The following is a 17,492-nucleotide window of genomic DNA, read 5'->3' on the forward strand; positions in this document are numbered from 1 at the left end:
AAAAGAATGATTACGAATACGCAAACACAAAGGACAACAAACAAACAGCCTGCCTCTGGTCAGCAGAACTGGAGACACACTGGAACACCAGGCTGATACACTCGCACACTTCCAACACGTGTCCAGTTCAGTACACTACAAAGTCTTATGTTCAACGTCGACGTACATAGACAGCATGTCCGTGATTGTTTGTTCAGATGTTCCGTCAGTCCGTTCGTTTAGGGGTGGTACGCTGCCCTTCTTCGGTGATCCGTGTTACTCTAGCGTAAGATTCCTTGCATAAGCTCCGCAGTGAAGGCCGTTCTGCGGTCTGTGATTGGGACATCAGGGGCTCCATGTAGCAGCGCACTTTGATTTATGAAGAAATTCGTGACTTGTTGTGCAGTCCTCCTTGGAAGAGCGTGCGTCTCTGCGAAGCGCGTCATGTAGTCTGTCGCTGCGACAATCCACTTGTTCTCAGGTCGTGACTTAGGAAACGGGCCAAGCAGGTCCTTTCCAATCTGTTGGAAGGGCCTCGATAGGACTGCGATCGGCTGCAGAAGTCCGGCGGGTCTCGTCGGTGGTGTGTTCGTCGCTGGCAGTCACGGTAGCTCCGGACGTAGTGGGTGACGTCAGAGGTACGGCGAGGCCAGTAGTACCTCGCCTTACCTCTGACGTCACCCACTCGGTGGAACGGGAAGGATTTCAGTTCATGAGCCCGTTTAATAAATTACCTCACCTTGATTTTTCCAATAGCGCGAGCTGTGCGAGATGTCCGGAAGACGGGTAGTGTTGGCACGCTTCCGAAATTTTGTCACGAAGGTCCGCGGGGATGACAAGAAGGCAATTCGTTCTCCTTCCGGGGCTGAAAATTTTCTTCACCAGGACGGAGTTATTTAAGCTGAATGCTGGTAAGTTGCGTTTGAACCCTTTAGGCACGGCGACGTTGCGTCCTTCGAGGTAGTCGATCAAGACGCGTAAGTCTGGGTCGGTACGCTGCTGGGTGCCAAGAACGCGGTGTGTTCACCGGAGTCTTGTGGTGGTGGGTCGACCGGGGCGCGGGACAGGCAATCGGCGTCAGAGTTTTTCCTGGCGGATTTATAGACAATTCTAACGTCGAACTCCTGCAGATGCAAGTTCCACCGCCCAAGACGGCCAGAGGAGTCCTTCAAATTGGCGAGCCAACACAGCGCGTGGTGGTCTGTCACAACCTTGAACGGTCTACCATGCATGTAGGGGCGAAATTTTGAAATCGCCCATGTAATTGCAAGGCATTCTTTCTCGGAGGCTGAGTGGTTTTTCTCCTCCTTCGACAGACCACGGCTGGAAAAGGCAATTACGTTTTCGCAACCGCTTTGCTTTTGGACGAGGGGAACCCAACCCTACATCAGTGGCGTCCGTGTGCATCTCCTTTCGGCGTTTGCGTCGAAATGAGTGAGCACGGGAGGGTTTCGCAGTCGTTGTTGAAGCTCGCAGAATGCATTTTCGTGGGCGTTTTCCCACCTGAAAGGGGTGCTATCTTTCATCAAACGCGTTTTTGGCTCTGCAATGCGTGCGAAATTTACGACGAAACGGCGGTAGTATGCGCACAGTCCGAGAAACCTTCGCACGCCCATCTTGTCTGTCGGTCGTGGGAAGTTTGCTATGGCGGAAGTCTTCGCTGGGTCAGGCAGGACTCCCGCGGCGTTGACGACGTGGCCCAAAAACGTGAGTTCCTCGTACACAAAGCGGCACTTTTCAGGCTTCAGCGTTAACCCTGACGTGCGAATACCCTCGGGTACAGACTCCAATCTTGCAAGGCGTTCATCGAAATTTCGGGCGAATACCACAACGTCGTCGAGGTATACGAGACAGGTGTGCCACTTCAGGCCAGCTAGCACGGTGTCCATGACTCTTTGAAAGGTTTCTTGTGCCGTGCACATCCCGAACGGCATTACCTTCAACTCGTAAAGGCCGTGCGCTGTTATAAATGCAGTCTTCTCTCGGTCTCTCTTGTCCACTTCTATTTGCCAGTAGCCTGTCTTTAGATCCATCGATGAGAAGTATTTCGCATGGCAGAGGTGGTCGAGGGCGTCATCGATTCGGGGCAGGGGGTACACTTCCTTTTTGGTAGTTTTGTTTAGACGCCGGAAGTCAATGCAAAACCTTAATGTGCCGTCTTTTTTCTTCACCAGTACTACCGGCGCAGCGAAGGTGCTTTGTAAGGGCTGTATAACGTCGTCCCTTAGCATGTCTTCCACTTGTGTTCGGAAGGCTTCCCGCTCGTGTGAAAACACGCAGTACGGTGACTGTCGGGTAGGTCGGGCTCCGTCTTCCGTTATTATTCGGTGCTTCGCTAGAGGTGTCTGACTTAATTTTGAGTTCGACGAAAAACACTAGCTGTAGCGATGCAGCAAAGAAAATAATTTGTACCGTTTTTCTTGTGGTAGCGCCGGATTCACGTCGAAGCGTTGTGGAAGCTTTAATGTATCTTCCGATGCACATTGAAAATCGGCGACTGCGATTACGTCACTTGCTTCTTTCGTTTCTTCAAAGAACGCAATTGCAGCTCTCTTGTTTAATTGCTGGTACTCCTCGCTGAAATTAGTAACCAAAACCTCGGACTGGCGTTTCTTAAAGTGCCCAGTGCCTCTTGCGACGAAGACACCAAGGTAGAGAAGCAACCTTTGGTCACTCTCTACGATAGCGTCGACGTCAGGAGCAGCATCTTCATAGTAGACAGTGATTACCAAGCATGCGCGGGGTGGCAGGGTGACATGTTCATCCGCGATCCTTACGGTAGCACGGTGTTCGGGTCGTCTGTATCACAGAATCGTCTGATGTCTTGGGGAGTGTTTCCTGTGGATTTCTCTTCAATAGTTAGTCAAAACCTTACCGCGGAGGAGAAGGATGCACTACTGTCTTTCTTGAGCAATACGGAGCTTCGCTCGACGTTAGCTCTACAGGCAAGGGGAGGATTTCTGACACACGCCTCGAATTGACATCGGAGGGTCGCCCATCTTCGCCGTCACTCGTACACATTTTCACACCAGAACGCAATCTAATGCGAGAAGATGTAGTGCATCACATAGTGAGGCCCATATTCGTCTCCCAGCATCAAGTTCCCTTTCGTCACTCGTCGCGTTAGTTCAGCAGTCATGCCTATGTGACTGCTGAGGTTTCGACCGAGTCAAAAACGTTCTCACCATCTATGTAGGCTATATAGAGGGGTTGAAAATACTCCGCGCATTTATCCTCTCATTGATAAAGAGAATATAGACTGTTTTTGATTAGTCTTTAGGCAACCGCGCTTGTTCATTACGTTGACTGAAATCTAAGTTGGAGGAGATTCTGTTAGCGATTACCCTGGCAAGTACCTTGTAGATGAGTGACAGTAAGCTGATCGACGAAAAATTTTTGAAGTTCTTTATGTCACCTTCCCTGTGGATTACGATGTTCGCGTTCCTCCGAGATTCCAGTACATCGCGGTCATTAGGCATATTGTGCACAGGTTCGCCAGTTTTTCTAGTAAACTTTGCCCACCAGCCTTCCAGACGTCTGCTGCTTTCTGATCCTCACCAGGCGATTTGCCCCCTTGCATTTCTTTCAAAGCCTTCTTTACTTTTCTATCGTAACTGGGGGATGACCACCTGCTCTGAACTACTTCCTCGTTCGGTATTATCCTGGATATCACGGCTAGCAAAGATCTCTGTAGAAATCCTAGGGTACTATATCTATTTCACCCCCATATGTGATGGCATTGCGGCGGTTGTCGTTTGGTGTATAAAAAAGATTTTCCCCCATGTCTTCAGGCCTCTTCGCTGCTTTCAGGTTGCCTCCGTTCTGTACAGCATGCTGAATCCTCACAACGAGTCGATTCACGGCCCATCCATCAGATGTCAAGTTTCCAAATGTTTGAATGAAATGTATTTTGAAAATGTTCTTTGAGTTATAGTGAAAAAGATGATTTGTGAGCACCATGCATTCCATATCTCCAAAAAGAACTTTGAGGGTCATAGGGCTGTCTCAAGTGAACGTTTTATTTACTTCAGTGCACTTGATGTGCAGCGTTTTTACGCACGCATATAACAAAGCCTCCGCATATTATGCGATATTTGGCTGCTAAGATGATCACTTGAAGGGCGATGGAGTGCAGACTCCCCCTCCGAGAAGGAGTGGCAAGCAGAAACTGTCCTTGCAGCAGTTTGAGTTGAAAACAAAGCACTGAAAGAAATGCAGAAACGTGGATTGTATAATGTCTGCTTAAACCTGTCTGAGAGCATTGTAACAAAACGATCGTTGAGGGCGCGTTATTTGCCCAATCGAAGTCTCACGAATTGAACATACACCATGTGTTTTTCAAGCTGCATGAATAAATGTGTAAAAGCAGCACAGTTTCGAGTTTCGTTCCTTTCTGTTTCCTATACCGTTTTTCTTGGATTGTAAGGAAGCTGCTTTGAGATTTCTCACACACTTCCTAGTGCAATTTATTCTTTTGTACCTTGGGATTGTCTCAATCTCTACTTCGCCTACTTTGTTGATATTTCTTGCAGTTATTGAAGAAATATATAACGTTGGCTCAGTGCAGTGCAGTGTTGATATAGTCATTGCCACGGCAGCGTTTTCAACGTCAGCGAAGCTACGAATGATAGAGTAACATATTGGGCAGGCAGTTAACAAGTTTTGCTAGACTCCAATTTTTTGCACCTTTTCTTTTTGCGAAACAGCACTAACGAAACACAGCATCGCGATGCAAGAAAACGTCGGAAAGCAAAAAGGAGAATGTGGTAGGTCATTGAAACAGATAAAGAATCTGGAAAGAAGGAAGGAAAGTGGAGGAAAAAAATGCCCGCCGGGTGGGATCGTGGGTTCGTATCCCACCCGGCGGGCATTTTTTTCCTCCACTTTCTTTCCTTCTTTCCAAATTGTTAATTTGTTTCAAGGACCTATCACATTTTCCCCTTTGCTTTCCGAGGTTGCCTTGACTGCCAACCAATAGTCCTGTCTTATTTCAACGAGCCCCTTATTTTTATTCTGATTCAGTATATATATATATAAGATGAACGGTTAGGCTAGTGAAGGTTAAATAGTAAAAAGGGGCGCAATAAAAAATATAAGAATTTTACTTCAAATACATAACTTTAAATCGACGTTTTGGACGGAGACTGTAAATTTATGTTTTTGAAGTAAACTTGTTATGTTTTTGATTGCGCCCCTTTTTACTCTATAGACATATATATATATAAATATATATATATATATATATAAATCTAGAAAAAGATAAACTCACAGAGCGCGCAGAAATAGTATAAGTAAAGAGTCGGATACAAAGCAAGAACAATAACAAACAATGTTTACTTACGTAGCGGCAACGGGACTTGCCTTCATCAGAGTAAAGTTACATGATTTTGCTGTGATTTTGCACAGCAAAATCATGTAACTTTACTCTGATGAAGGCAAGTCCCGTTGCCGCTACGTAAGTAAACATTGTTTGTTATTGTTCTTGCTGTGTATCCGACTCTTTACTTATACTATTGCCCTCATCAGAGTAAAGTTACATGATTTTGCTGTCGGAAACATTTTAAACACATTTCTTATATAGGTTTGCATAAAACTGTGAGAAGGAGCGGAAAATGTTTCGGAAATGGGGAGTGTTTATACAGTCAGGCTACGCCTATGTTACAACATCAACAAACAAACAAGAAAAATAAAAAAATAAAAAAGGGGGGGGAGCGAGAGAGAGAAAAAGAAGTCGTGTTAACAATGCAGCGTTCAAGGTTGCACCATGGCGGGTCAACGTATGCCGCGCGGGCTGCAAGTTCAGACAATGGGGGAAACTGGACAACTGCGGTTTGAAAAGAAAGGGAAGAGTATACATTGAGGTATTCAGGTACTGCTGAGACTGGTTCGGGGGGAAACGAAGATGGGTGTGCCCCCCGCTGGTCAAGAGAATAGATAGGGGGCACAAAAGAGCATTTCACAGAAGCTAGCAATTTAACAGGAAATAGGTAGGGTCACAAAAGGTTAAACATGAATAGATCACAAAGAGATCACAAACATGAATAGATCACAAACATTTTGAACACATTTCTTATATAGGTTTGCATAAAACTGTGAGAAAGAGCGGAAAATGTTTCGGAAATGGGGAGTGTGCATACAGTCAGGCTACGCCTATGTTACAACATCAACAAACAAACAAGAAAAATAAAAAGGGGGGGGGGGGAGCGAGAGAGAGAAAAAGGGGTCGCGTTAACAATGCAGCATTCAAGGTTTCACCATGACGGGTCAACGTATGCCGCGCGGGCTGCAACCCGCGCGGCATACGTTGACCCGTCATGGTCAAACCTTGAATGCTGCATTGTTAACGCGACCCCTTTTTCTCTCTCTCGCTCCCCCCCCTTTTTATTTTTCTTGTTTGTTTGTTGATGTTGTAACATAGGCGTAGCCTGACTGTATGCACACTCCCCATTTCCGACACATTTTCCGCTCTTTCTCACAGTTTTATGCAAACCTATATAAGAAATGTGTTCAAATTGTTTCCGACAGCAAAATCATGTAACTTTACTCTGATGAAGGCAAGTCCCGTTGCCGCTACGTAAGTAAACATTGTTTGTTATTGTTCTTGCTGTGTATCCGACTCTTTACTTATACTATTTCTGCGCGCTTTGTGAGTTTATCTTTTTCTAGATTTATATATATATATATATATATATATATATATATATATATATATATATATATATACAGAAAGATAGGTCGGCAGTCTTCAACGCAAAGGAGGCATAGGGGTTTGGTTAGGCTCTTTTACGGTTAATGAAGTTAACATTTTTTTAAATATACGGAAGATAGAAAGAAAGAAAAACACGCGCCCAGAGTGGTGACCGAACCCACGCCATTCCATTGTGTCTCGAATGCCTTACCAATCCGAGTGGCGCCGGCTACCACCCTCAAGCGTCAGATACATTTCATGTAAATATAAATAGCCCAGAAAGTGAAGGAGAACACAATCGCCCAGATAGCGGAATGGGTGAGGCATTCGAAATCTAATCGAAAGGCGTGGGTTCGGTCCCCACTCTGGTCGCGTGGTTTTGCTTTGTTTCTTTCTTCCGTATAAAAAAAATGTTAACTTCAATAACCGTAGCAAAAAAGAGCCTAACCAAACCCCTATGCCTCCTTTGGCGTTGTAGACTGACCTATCTCTGTATTTTCTCAACACGCCCCGCATTTCCGCACTATATATATATATATATATATATATATATATATATATATATATATATATATATATATATATATATATATATATATATATATATATATATATATATATATAACCTTGCGCATCCTACCATCTCCCTCTCTCATTCCTACTCTACGCACAGCATAAATTTCCTGGATGTTACTGTCACAGTTTCTCAGGGCAGACTTCAGACTAATCTCTACAGGAAACCTACGGACACGCGCCAGTATTTGCACTTCCACAGCAGCCATGTCAGGCACTGCAAGACTGCAATACCTTACAGCCAATCTCACCGTTTTAGGCGATTCTGCACAAGCCAGGCGGATTTCGATTCTAACTGCAGAGAACTTAAAACCGCACTCTTAAATCAAAAATACCCAGAGCAGGTGATCGATGACGCGATTACACGAGCTAACCAGTTGAACCGCACCGAAATTCTCCGAAAAAAAGCTCCAAAACCCAATCAACAAACCAACCTCGTTTTGACCCATTCGGCCTCTTCTCCGAAAGTTGCTTCCATACTAAGGAAACATCACAATATCTTTGCTCAAAGTGAACGCCTAAAGAGAATATTCCCCGAGCCACCACGTGTTGTTTATAGACGCAGCAAAAATTGGGGCGACGTTCTCACTAAATCCAGCATCAGCCGACCACAGACTACTGGTTGCATGCCCTGTAACAAACCACGGTGTAAGGTATGCCCACAAATGACCACCACACAGCGCGCCGCCAGCACAGCTTCAAACTATTATGTTAATGTAAAAGGGAACTTTAACTGTGATTCCGCCAACGTCGTATACCTGCTGGAATGCACCCTCTGCGGCAAACAATACATTGGCCAGACTGAAACACCCTTTCGTTTGAGGTTTAACAATCACCGCTCCCATGCAAAAACCTGCCCTTCTTTGCCTCTATCAAAGCATGTTAACACTCCTGGTCATTCTTTTGAACAACTGAAGGCCACAATTCTTGAATCTAGTTTTAAAACGCATCACGATCGCGAGGTTCGTGAGTCTTACCTTATCTATAAGTTTAAATCAGCGTCGTTTGGCATAAATGAAAGTTATGGGAAATTAACCTGTCTTTCCTCCGATTAAAATTTCGGCTGCATTTCTCAGGCTAGTGTTATGCCTGTTCATTTCTTTCTCTCAATAATATTCTCCCATTAGTTGGCGAGCTCTCGTAGTTGGGTATAGTTTCGTGCTAGCACGACATTTTTTAGCACAATGGCTTCACTGAAGCAAATTCGATGAACAAGTCTGGACATTGTGTTCTGGGTAGAAGGCTGCAGTACCATTTTTAGCTTTTATATTCTCACCTTGCAATTAATTTGTGAACGCGAGCGTGTGTGATTGTTTTCGTGTCCTCTTTCTTTTTTATATTGTTGTTTTCTAATATTCGTTGCTGACCGCCTCGGCATTCCCTGAACTGGCACCATGCGCCGGGCAGATGAATACCACTTGCTGCCGCGTCATACGCGTGCACCTGCCTGTTTTTTTTTTTTCATGACTTGTTTGACCTTGTCTTTTTTCCCCTATCAATGTAAACTCATTTCGAGTCGAAACTACCTATCCTACTGCTTTTGGGCGCGACCCCCGCCTCCCACCAACAGAAGCCACGTGTCTCACGTTTCAATTACCTTACCAGGATTCTTAGAACGGGTGTGTATGGGCAGATGTTCATCCTTTGTGTGCATTTGCATATCTTCGTTTCCTTGTTCCGCGTGACTAATCTTTTTGCCCATGTCAAGCACATGCATGGGCATATCTTGTTTTGACTCCTCTTTCACCCCCGTTGCCACAAGGGAGGGGAAAATTACCTGGTTATTATTTTTTATTTATTTATTTTTTTCGCTCTTTGTATACCAATGTACACTCTTTCCTGTCGAAGCTGCCTGTCCTACTGCTTTTGGGCGCGACCCCCGCCTCCCACCAACAGAAGCCACGTGTCTCTTGTTTCAATGACCTTACTTGGATTCCTAGAACGGGTGTGAATGGGCAGATGTTCGCCCTTTGTGTGCATATCTTCTTTGGAACGTCTTCCGCGTGACTAATCTTTTTGCCCATGTCAAACACGGGCATGGGCCTATCTTGTTTTGACCCCTCTTTCACCCCCGTTGCCACGGGGGAGGAAAATTACCTTGTTATTTATTATTATTTTTATTTTTTAATTATGTATTATTTTTTTCTCTGTGTTTGGTTCTTCTCTCTCTCTTTTTTTCCAAGTTCGTACCGCGTGACTGTGTGTTCTTATTATCCTTGTTGTAATTAATTTTCCCGCTCTCCCTTCATTCTTTTGCTACCCACCAACCATGAATCCATTTGTACAAACTCTCCCTCCTCTTACCTTGCCCTCGCGCTTGCTACATTTTCTGTATATATAGCTCTGAAACGAACTTATTTTGTACTCTGAAGAAAGGGAGTCCTCTCCCTGAAACGTCAGTAAACTTATTTTTATTTTCTAAGTCTTTCTCGTTTGTCACTGTCTCTACTAACCTTATGTTTTTCGCGCTCTGTGTGAGTTTTTATCTTTTCAGTCTATATATATATATATATATATACTTCTTTTTCTTTCCACCCTCTAGAGTTAAATGTAAAAGCGAACGATAAATATTTCTGCGTGACTGGTCGTCTGGTTAGCGTGCAAAAATTTGTATTCCATGGGTGACAATATTTATATTTTATATTCTTACCGCTTGTCCGTCACATTCAGTAGCCAGAGCTTCTCCAGCCATTTGCACCAAGAAAAAGATGGTCATCGCCATGTGGCATCTGAAAATCTATTTAGACAAATATGTGATGCGTATGCCAACAATACTTAGGGTAGTGCTGGTGTCACGCAAGTAGGTTTTTATAGAGCCCCTGACTGCAATACTTCTGAGTGCTGTGTCTATACAGGAACCATCACGCATTCTGAAGTATCAAACGTTCATCTTATGAAAGGAAATCACTGATATATTACTCAAACTGAATGAGAACACTATATTTTTATTTTTCCAGGCTCCCGTATGCGTATGGGTAGAAGCGTGACCAGTTTGTGCTGTATGAGCTATTTTGTGTGGGAACGACAAAGCTGCATATGCAGCGGCCATGCTACGCAGCTGGATTTTTCAGGCGTCTCTAGAAACGACGCATCATCATTGCATCCCACAACGGCTGTAACGAGAAGCGAACGCCTTCCTAGAGTTTGATGACCCGCAGCCATAGAATTAGTGTTAAAAGAACGAGGTATGAAGTTAACACCACGGAGAAGGACAGCGTGAGGATGTGATTTCAGCACTCGCGGCTCTCACGGAATGCATTCGATAGTTGCCTGTCGGCGGTGATTCCTATGAGTGATTTTTCTAACGAAGTATGAAAAACTTCCGGCCGGCTTTCGACTAGTGTATCTAATGGCGTTGAGATCTCCAACACCGCAGAGGGTGAATGAAATGGCTTTGTTCTAAAACATTCACTTGCCCACGCAGGAAATCTCGCATGTTTTACGTCGAACAAATCAAAATTTAGTTGTCCAACACAAATTTTGTCTTGGAATCCGCAGTATTCTTTGGACAACCATATAATTCCCAAACATTTTCACCAGTTCAGCCTAATACACACCCTATTCGGCGACGTCTGAAATATGTTTCCAGATTTAATATTTTCCTCGTATACTACAACAATTACCCGTGATGCAGCCGCCAAGCATTGACATTGTCCTCGCTACTACAGCGACCAAGTCTCCCATGTACGCGGAACAACGCAAGGGCAACAGCGTGTTAGAAAGTGCCTTGTCCTCTTCACCTCCCATTCCGGCAACAACGAACTGGGAATCTTGGGGTAAATATACCCAATCCAACACGCGCCATAGTCTACACGATGTAGCCGTCAGAGCCAAGTACAGTGTGCTCCGTCAACCCGGCAGAAAAACGATTGTGTTGAGCTTGAACCTTCACAATTCTGCGCCCTACGTTCCGAAGCTTGTGAACTCCGTTGTTATTGACAGCAGCGCTGTGTGTACGCATTTAACAAGCAAGTACTCAATCTGCACTTCTTATGGGTTTATCGTAACTGCAGATTCCTTTGCTGCAATGTATGAAGCTTGTGCCCGGCCGAACGGACGGTTGCTCCGCGCTTTTATAGGGTTTCTCAGCGCAGATCAAGTGCTAAGAGTAATGATAAGAATTCGGAAAGATTTTTACTCGCTACTATCAGAATGTGCGTAGGTTACGCCCCTAATCAAGGCCTTTCTATGACGACATCGTTTATAGAATAACAATCCATTACAGATACTTGGTTATCCCGTCACTTTGTTAATGCTGAATATTTTGCGGATGGCTACAGTGTCTTTCGTAGTGACCAAAAGTATGATACCCCAGGGCACAAGTATGCGGTGGAGTACTTATTTTTTTGAAGAAGTATTTCTGCGTGTTCAAAGGTCTGATGTTATTCTGTATAGCAAATGCCTCTGGGAGGCAATAAAATTTGAAGGTGCCAAAATTTTCTCATTGGCATGAACTACTTCAACCGGTATCCGAATTTTTTTTGTTTCCATCAGACAAAAAAAGTTAACTCAAAACGATAAATATGTGAAACGATAAAAGGTTTCTATTTGAAGGCTTTATTGTCGCATGCACTTTGTTGGTTGAGACTCTGACACACTTGTTGAGACAGTTTTGTAATGACCTGTGAGACATATATGAACTCTTCGCACGTCATTTTTCTTCTACCTACTCGGTCACTTCCGACAGCGAACACGAACTTGGTTTGAAGGCTCACAGGCCGGTATTGTAAGTCGCTACCATTACCAATAGTGATGTTGATATCGCTATCCGCAAAGTCGCCTCGAAAAAGTCTGCGAGATGCGACATCATCTCATGCTTCGTAGTGAAGGGTTGCTGTGTTGCTTTAGCTCCATTTCTCTGTAACATCATACATCTGCCCTTGTTGAGCAACATTTTCCAACCGACTGGAAATTGGCTGGCACCTTCCCTTTGCACATGTTCAGAAGGGCCACAATCCAAGAAAACTATACCACAATCTCACTTTTGTCTTCCTTTTTCGAGATCTTGAAGAAGGCATACGCCGGAACTTTTTTGGCAGCAGTGCGTCTAATAATTCATTCCGACAAAATGACTTTATGCCCGACGATCAGTGGAATCCCATCTCGCCTGCTTTCTAAACGACATCGACCTTCATGTGCCCTCTCGCCAACATGGGACACGGAATACTTGGCTGCATCAAAGCCCGTCAGGCTGATAATCACAAATTACTGCTTCACAAAAGGTGCGCATGGGATCTATAGCACAAGTTCTTTCAGTCGTTCGGCAGTACCTTATATGCAGGTGTAATTGTAGTAGGTATCAAGACGTTTCTTCCCGGCCTTTCACGGTGATTTCACGGGCGATCTCGCCGTTATTTGGGCAATCGCGCCTCTTCTCTTGAAATGTTTGATAAAGACATCCACATTCTTATTACGCACGCTTCGCACTATCTGTATGCCGATGATATGAAGCTGCATCACCCGAATTCCTAACCGTACAATCGCGTGCGATTGACATATGACATCAACAATGTTCTGGCAAGGTGCGACCGCAACTTTTCAAAGATTATTAGCTAGTATGAAAGGGGTACCAAGAATGCTTCATTAGAAAAACAGGCAATATCAGATAAACAGAGAAGCCTTCCGCAATTTGAGGTTTGCAGACGACATAGTAACGCGAAGCGAGTCTGCAGAGCACCTGCCAAAAATGTTTGAAGAACGTCATTTAGAAAGCAAGGCTGTGGGGCTAAAAATAAATTTGAATAAGCCCCAAATATAAAGAATGCATTTACCGAGAGCGTTCTGCTCAGCTTATGTAAGGAGGAACCAGAACAAGCAGAAGAATACAATTACCTCAGTCCGGTTGTTAGTACTAATACCAAGCATGAGAAAGAAATCCGGCGCGAGTTAGGAATTGGCTGGGATGCACACGGCAAATGCTCCTAAATAACAAAAATCAGGTTAAAACTCCACAAAAAGTAGAATATACACCCAAAGCGTCGGTCCAGTGATGCCATATGGGGCGCAAACTTGGCGGCTTACGTAACAAAGTAAAATTAAACTTACGCGGGCTCATAGGGGCGTGGAAAAAAGAATGGTAAGAGTAACGTTTACGGAGACGGAACGAGCTTTTTGAATCCGAGAACAAATTAGAGCAGAAGATATCATAGCCCAAATAAAACACAACAACCGGAATTGGGTTGCACACGTAGTTAGGGGACATGACAACCGGCAGACTACTAGGTGGATAGAGTGGAGAACCAGAGACGGGTGTAGAAGAAGCGAATGCTAATTACTCAGTACACAGAGAGATGCGGAAATTCGGAGGCACAGAATAGAATCGGGGATCACGAGACAGAAGCGGTTGGATGTCGATGGGAGAAGTGTTCGTCCTGTAGAGTACCTATTGCGCTGTTTTTGGTGATCATGATATTACAGACTACCATATTATATGGTGGGAAAATATTCTCGCTAATGCTTAAGTCCTCTCTGCTGGGTGAACCCATAAAACACGCTACTGCAGTCAAAATTACGGAGTAATGACGGATAACAAACTACTTCTTAACTCCAAGTGAACCCCCTAACTCCTACGGCAGTTGGCGTAATTTTCCGAGAGACCCTGGAATTCACCGAGCCAACATGCTCTGTCTCACTCAACCGAGTCCTAATTATAGCTAAGCTCGATGTCTTCAATGCAATTTAGAATCGCTCTAGCAGTTTGTCGTGCCTTGGAATAGAGTGGATTCAGAAGAGGATCACAAGAGCCGTATTTGGTTTTTCTTCACCACCTATCACTTACACCCACTTCGGGATTCTGCATCTTGTGAATCTTCTTGAGTGATGTACTAGGCGCTCCAGGCAAGACTTGATTTTTGTTTCTAACTGTATTTATCAAAATTTGCCTGCTTTTTCTTGTGAGCTCTGTTTACCAGCGAGTGCCAAGCAGGCGTCTGCTCCTGCATAGCTATTTCACGTTGACAGTGAAGTGAACCTGGTTGCTAAAAGGGATGCTAAACAAGCACTTAGTAGGCTTTTCTTATGCTCTACTTACATTTCTTGCACTGACATGATTGTCTGCATGCACTTCTTGAAAATATGGCATTTTGAATATTAACGTTGTGTACAGGTCTCACGTACATTTTCTCCTCTGTTCATGTGCTTATTTGCTACACGCTACAGGCTGCGAATGTTTGTCTGTGTCACTAATGACACTCTACTCACCACATCTAAGCTTTTGTTATTGAGAATATTTTTTGCGTTCTTTGTTCCCTTCAATTTTTGTAAATTGCATCTACCCATTTTCATTTTCCACCTTTCTTTTCATGTCGTCTGTTTGGGTTCATTAAATCCCTCATCTACCCAGTGACTGACCACCAGAGGAGGAGCAGAACTGTTGGTGAGCATATCAAATGGGCAAACAAAATAAAAATCCAATTCCTTAAAAGCAGGCTTAAAGTGACCACCAATTTAAAGTGCATATTTCAATTCACTAGCACATTCCTTTAGAATAAGTTGCAGCTTCATTTTTTCTGGTGTAACGTGTGACATTTGCACACCTTTCCGCTTTTCGTATACCAAGGACTGTGTTACTGTATTCCCGACAACGCTTTTCCTTAGTCACACTGGAAAAAAAAACAGTTTGCCATTTTGTACTGATGGGCTTCCCTAAAAGCCCTTCTAAGCTCAGTTGTTAAAACGTTATCATAGGGAGATAAAGGACGTAGGTTCAATTCACACTCGCGGCGGCTGCTGTCCTGACGGAGGCGGAAATTGAAAATACCTTTGTGTTCAAGATTGCGTCGCACGTTAAACATTCCTAGGGGGTCAAAATTAAGCCGGAGCTCTCCACTACGGCGCCACTCATCTCCGATGTAGCATCGGCCCGTTAGATCTAAGAATTAAACAACGAATCAATATTGCGTCTAAAAGCTATGATGATGATGATGATGGTTGGATGTTTATGGCGCAAGGCAAACTAGGGCAAAGAGCGCCAAAACAAACGTCTAAAAGCCTAGCCAATAATAACCAATAAACTAGAATTTTAAAATAATTTGTAAACGCCTGGTACAGGACTTTAGAGGATTTGTAACAACCATCCGCTGCCCCTATTTGGAACTGGAATTGCATTTAGCCGCAACGTCATGCAGTATGAGCGCTTTTCACAAAGCTCCCGATTTCTATGGACGGTTTGCTGAAGGTAGAACACCAGTAAAGGAGTTGTCATCTCAGAAGTTTCTGTGGGCCCCACGAGCAGCAGGATTGGATGTAAATTTTTGTTTGCTATTACCTAGAGCATATTATACGGCATAGGACTATTTCACATAGCGCATCGCTAGGGCAGTTAAAGGAAATATTCAATTTTCATATAATTGTGACAGTATCTGGAAGGAGAACGTGAGATTGTTCATTACAGTTGTAACGAAATAAGTGAGAAGGTATGGGTGTTAATACTAGAAAAACCTGCAAAATCAAGCTTTTAAGACGTTGTCTTACCAAGGAGAAAAGCCCCATCTTCACTGAAGGAATCTGTAAGAAAAAAGAAAACCACATGAACAATCGAAGTACAAACGTTTTTTTTTTGTAAAATGCGTGGAAAATGTACTAACTCGGAAGTCAGCAACTAATTCTCTTTTTTCTGACAACTGTAGGCTAGTTTCAAAAAAATATTTCTTTTTATACGCTCTTCCCTCGAGAATCTTATAACAGCGTGTAAACGTGATTGGCCTGTGCAGAAACGTTCGGCATTTAAAAGTGAATTCAAAACATGCAAAAATCGCAGGTTGTTCGATAGAAAACTTGTACAACCACCTGTGAAAATTAAGCATTTTCTCTTTGACCTGCACCACTTAAACACCGCCAAGTATTTGAAGCCAGACATGTGTACTAAGCGTAGTGTTATCTTTTTCTGACAGCCTGCTGAAAAACCGTGGAGAATAAATATAACCGTGTGATCACTTGCGTTACTAAAAATGTAGTCGAAATGTTTTGGGTTTGCCGTTCATGCCCATAGCACCTTTTCAACTCTTCTGTTTGAACCATCACTGTCGTCTCCGGACGTTACGTTCGCTCTATGATGAATGCAGTAGAAGTGTGGTGAATTTATTACTGTTTTGGCGTTCTCAATTTCGTCCACCAACTTTGTGGTGGTTTTGTATCATTGGACTCAGAACACATAATAAAGCGTACGTTCTTTAGTTGTTTGCTTCTGTATCATTTCCCTTCGATACAGTTGGTGACCGGTTGTGTGTGTTTTCTTTGGTTTTGTAAAACGTAATAAGCAGTGCATTAGTAAATATGGTTATATCGCCTCAAACGGTTATATCGCCTCTGCTGGTTATATTGCCTCAAAAATGCCAATTGTTCGTTTTGCGCTGGGTAATGTGAACATAAATTAGCCATGCCAGCAATTTTAGTAGTTAGGGCCGGTGTTGCGTACACTTTCGTTCAGTTCAAAAATTATTTCTGCTTGTTTTATGCTAGGCGCTAGTCGAGTCAGACAGACAGACAGACAGGCAGGCAGACAGGCAGGCAGAGCGATAAGTGTGACAGACAGGCTAAAATTATCGGCTTCGGTTAGCTGAAGGAACATGAATGTATTCTATGCTATCGAGTTTACTTACGTCCGTGTGTTTCCGCTGGTCGGAAGTTTTACAAGTTGAACAGCGGAGTGCCCACGAATGAAGCAGACCGATTTCGGATGCCCTTTTAAAGCGTATTTCAGTCACCGCGGGCGGGAATCCTTGGCACATGTTATCCTTTGGCGATCCAATTAGCGCTGCAGAATACTATCGTGCGCAGAGTCCGAACTGCTATTAGCTCTTCCCTCTTCTTTTTTGCAGGGACTTTAAAATTGCATTTGTGTGTCCACCAGAAGGAGCCAAAAATAGGCCGCAGCAGGCGCAGTTTGAAGAGAGATTTAATCTATTTTGTGACTCTTTTTTTTATTGCTCAATTTCACTCGGGGCTTACACCGTCAATTATACTTTTCTTTTTAAAGGTAATCAGGGGTTAAGGTTTTTAAAAACAAGAATAACGCAGCAGCGACACAAGCATGACAGGATCAAAATTGCTATTTTTGGCGCAATCACGCAACGAAAATTGTGGCATATTGGTAAAACTCAATGCGGGTATCTGGTCCATCTCTTAGGTGGCAATTTTGCACAAGAAAAGTTGTCATGTCTGTCTGTGAACAAAGTAACAAATTTTCTCCACTCACACTGGAAGCGCCAAAAAAGAGAGCAACATGCCCTTATTGTGCGTCAGTTTTTGATGT

General features: G+C 43.7%; 1 long non-coding RNA gene across 1 annotated transcript; it reads right to left on the reverse strand.

The window, feature by feature from the left end:
* Window positions 1-3,982: 3,982 nt before the first annotated feature.
* LOC144158469 (uncharacterized) lies at window positions 3,983-16,935 on the reverse strand. The gene is made up of 4 exons (XR_013320073.1): window positions 16,840-16,935; window positions 15,713-15,745; window positions 9,891-9,977; window positions 3,983-4,182 (listed from the first exon to the last, which is right to left on the reverse strand). It is a non-coding gene; the product is annotated as an uncharacterized LOC144158469 (long non-coding RNA).
* Window positions 16,936-17,492: the final 557 nt, after the last annotated feature.

This window comes from Haemaphysalis longicornis, unplaced genomic scaffold (assembly GCF_048455015.1).
Source record: "Haemaphysalis longicornis isolate Haplotype H1 unplaced genomic scaffold, Haemaphysalis longicornis Haplotype H1 scaffold_10, whole genome shotgun sequence".
NCBI classification, from domain to species: domain Eukaryota; kingdom Metazoa; phylum Arthropoda; class Arachnida; order Ixodida; family Ixodidae; genus Haemaphysalis; species Haemaphysalis longicornis.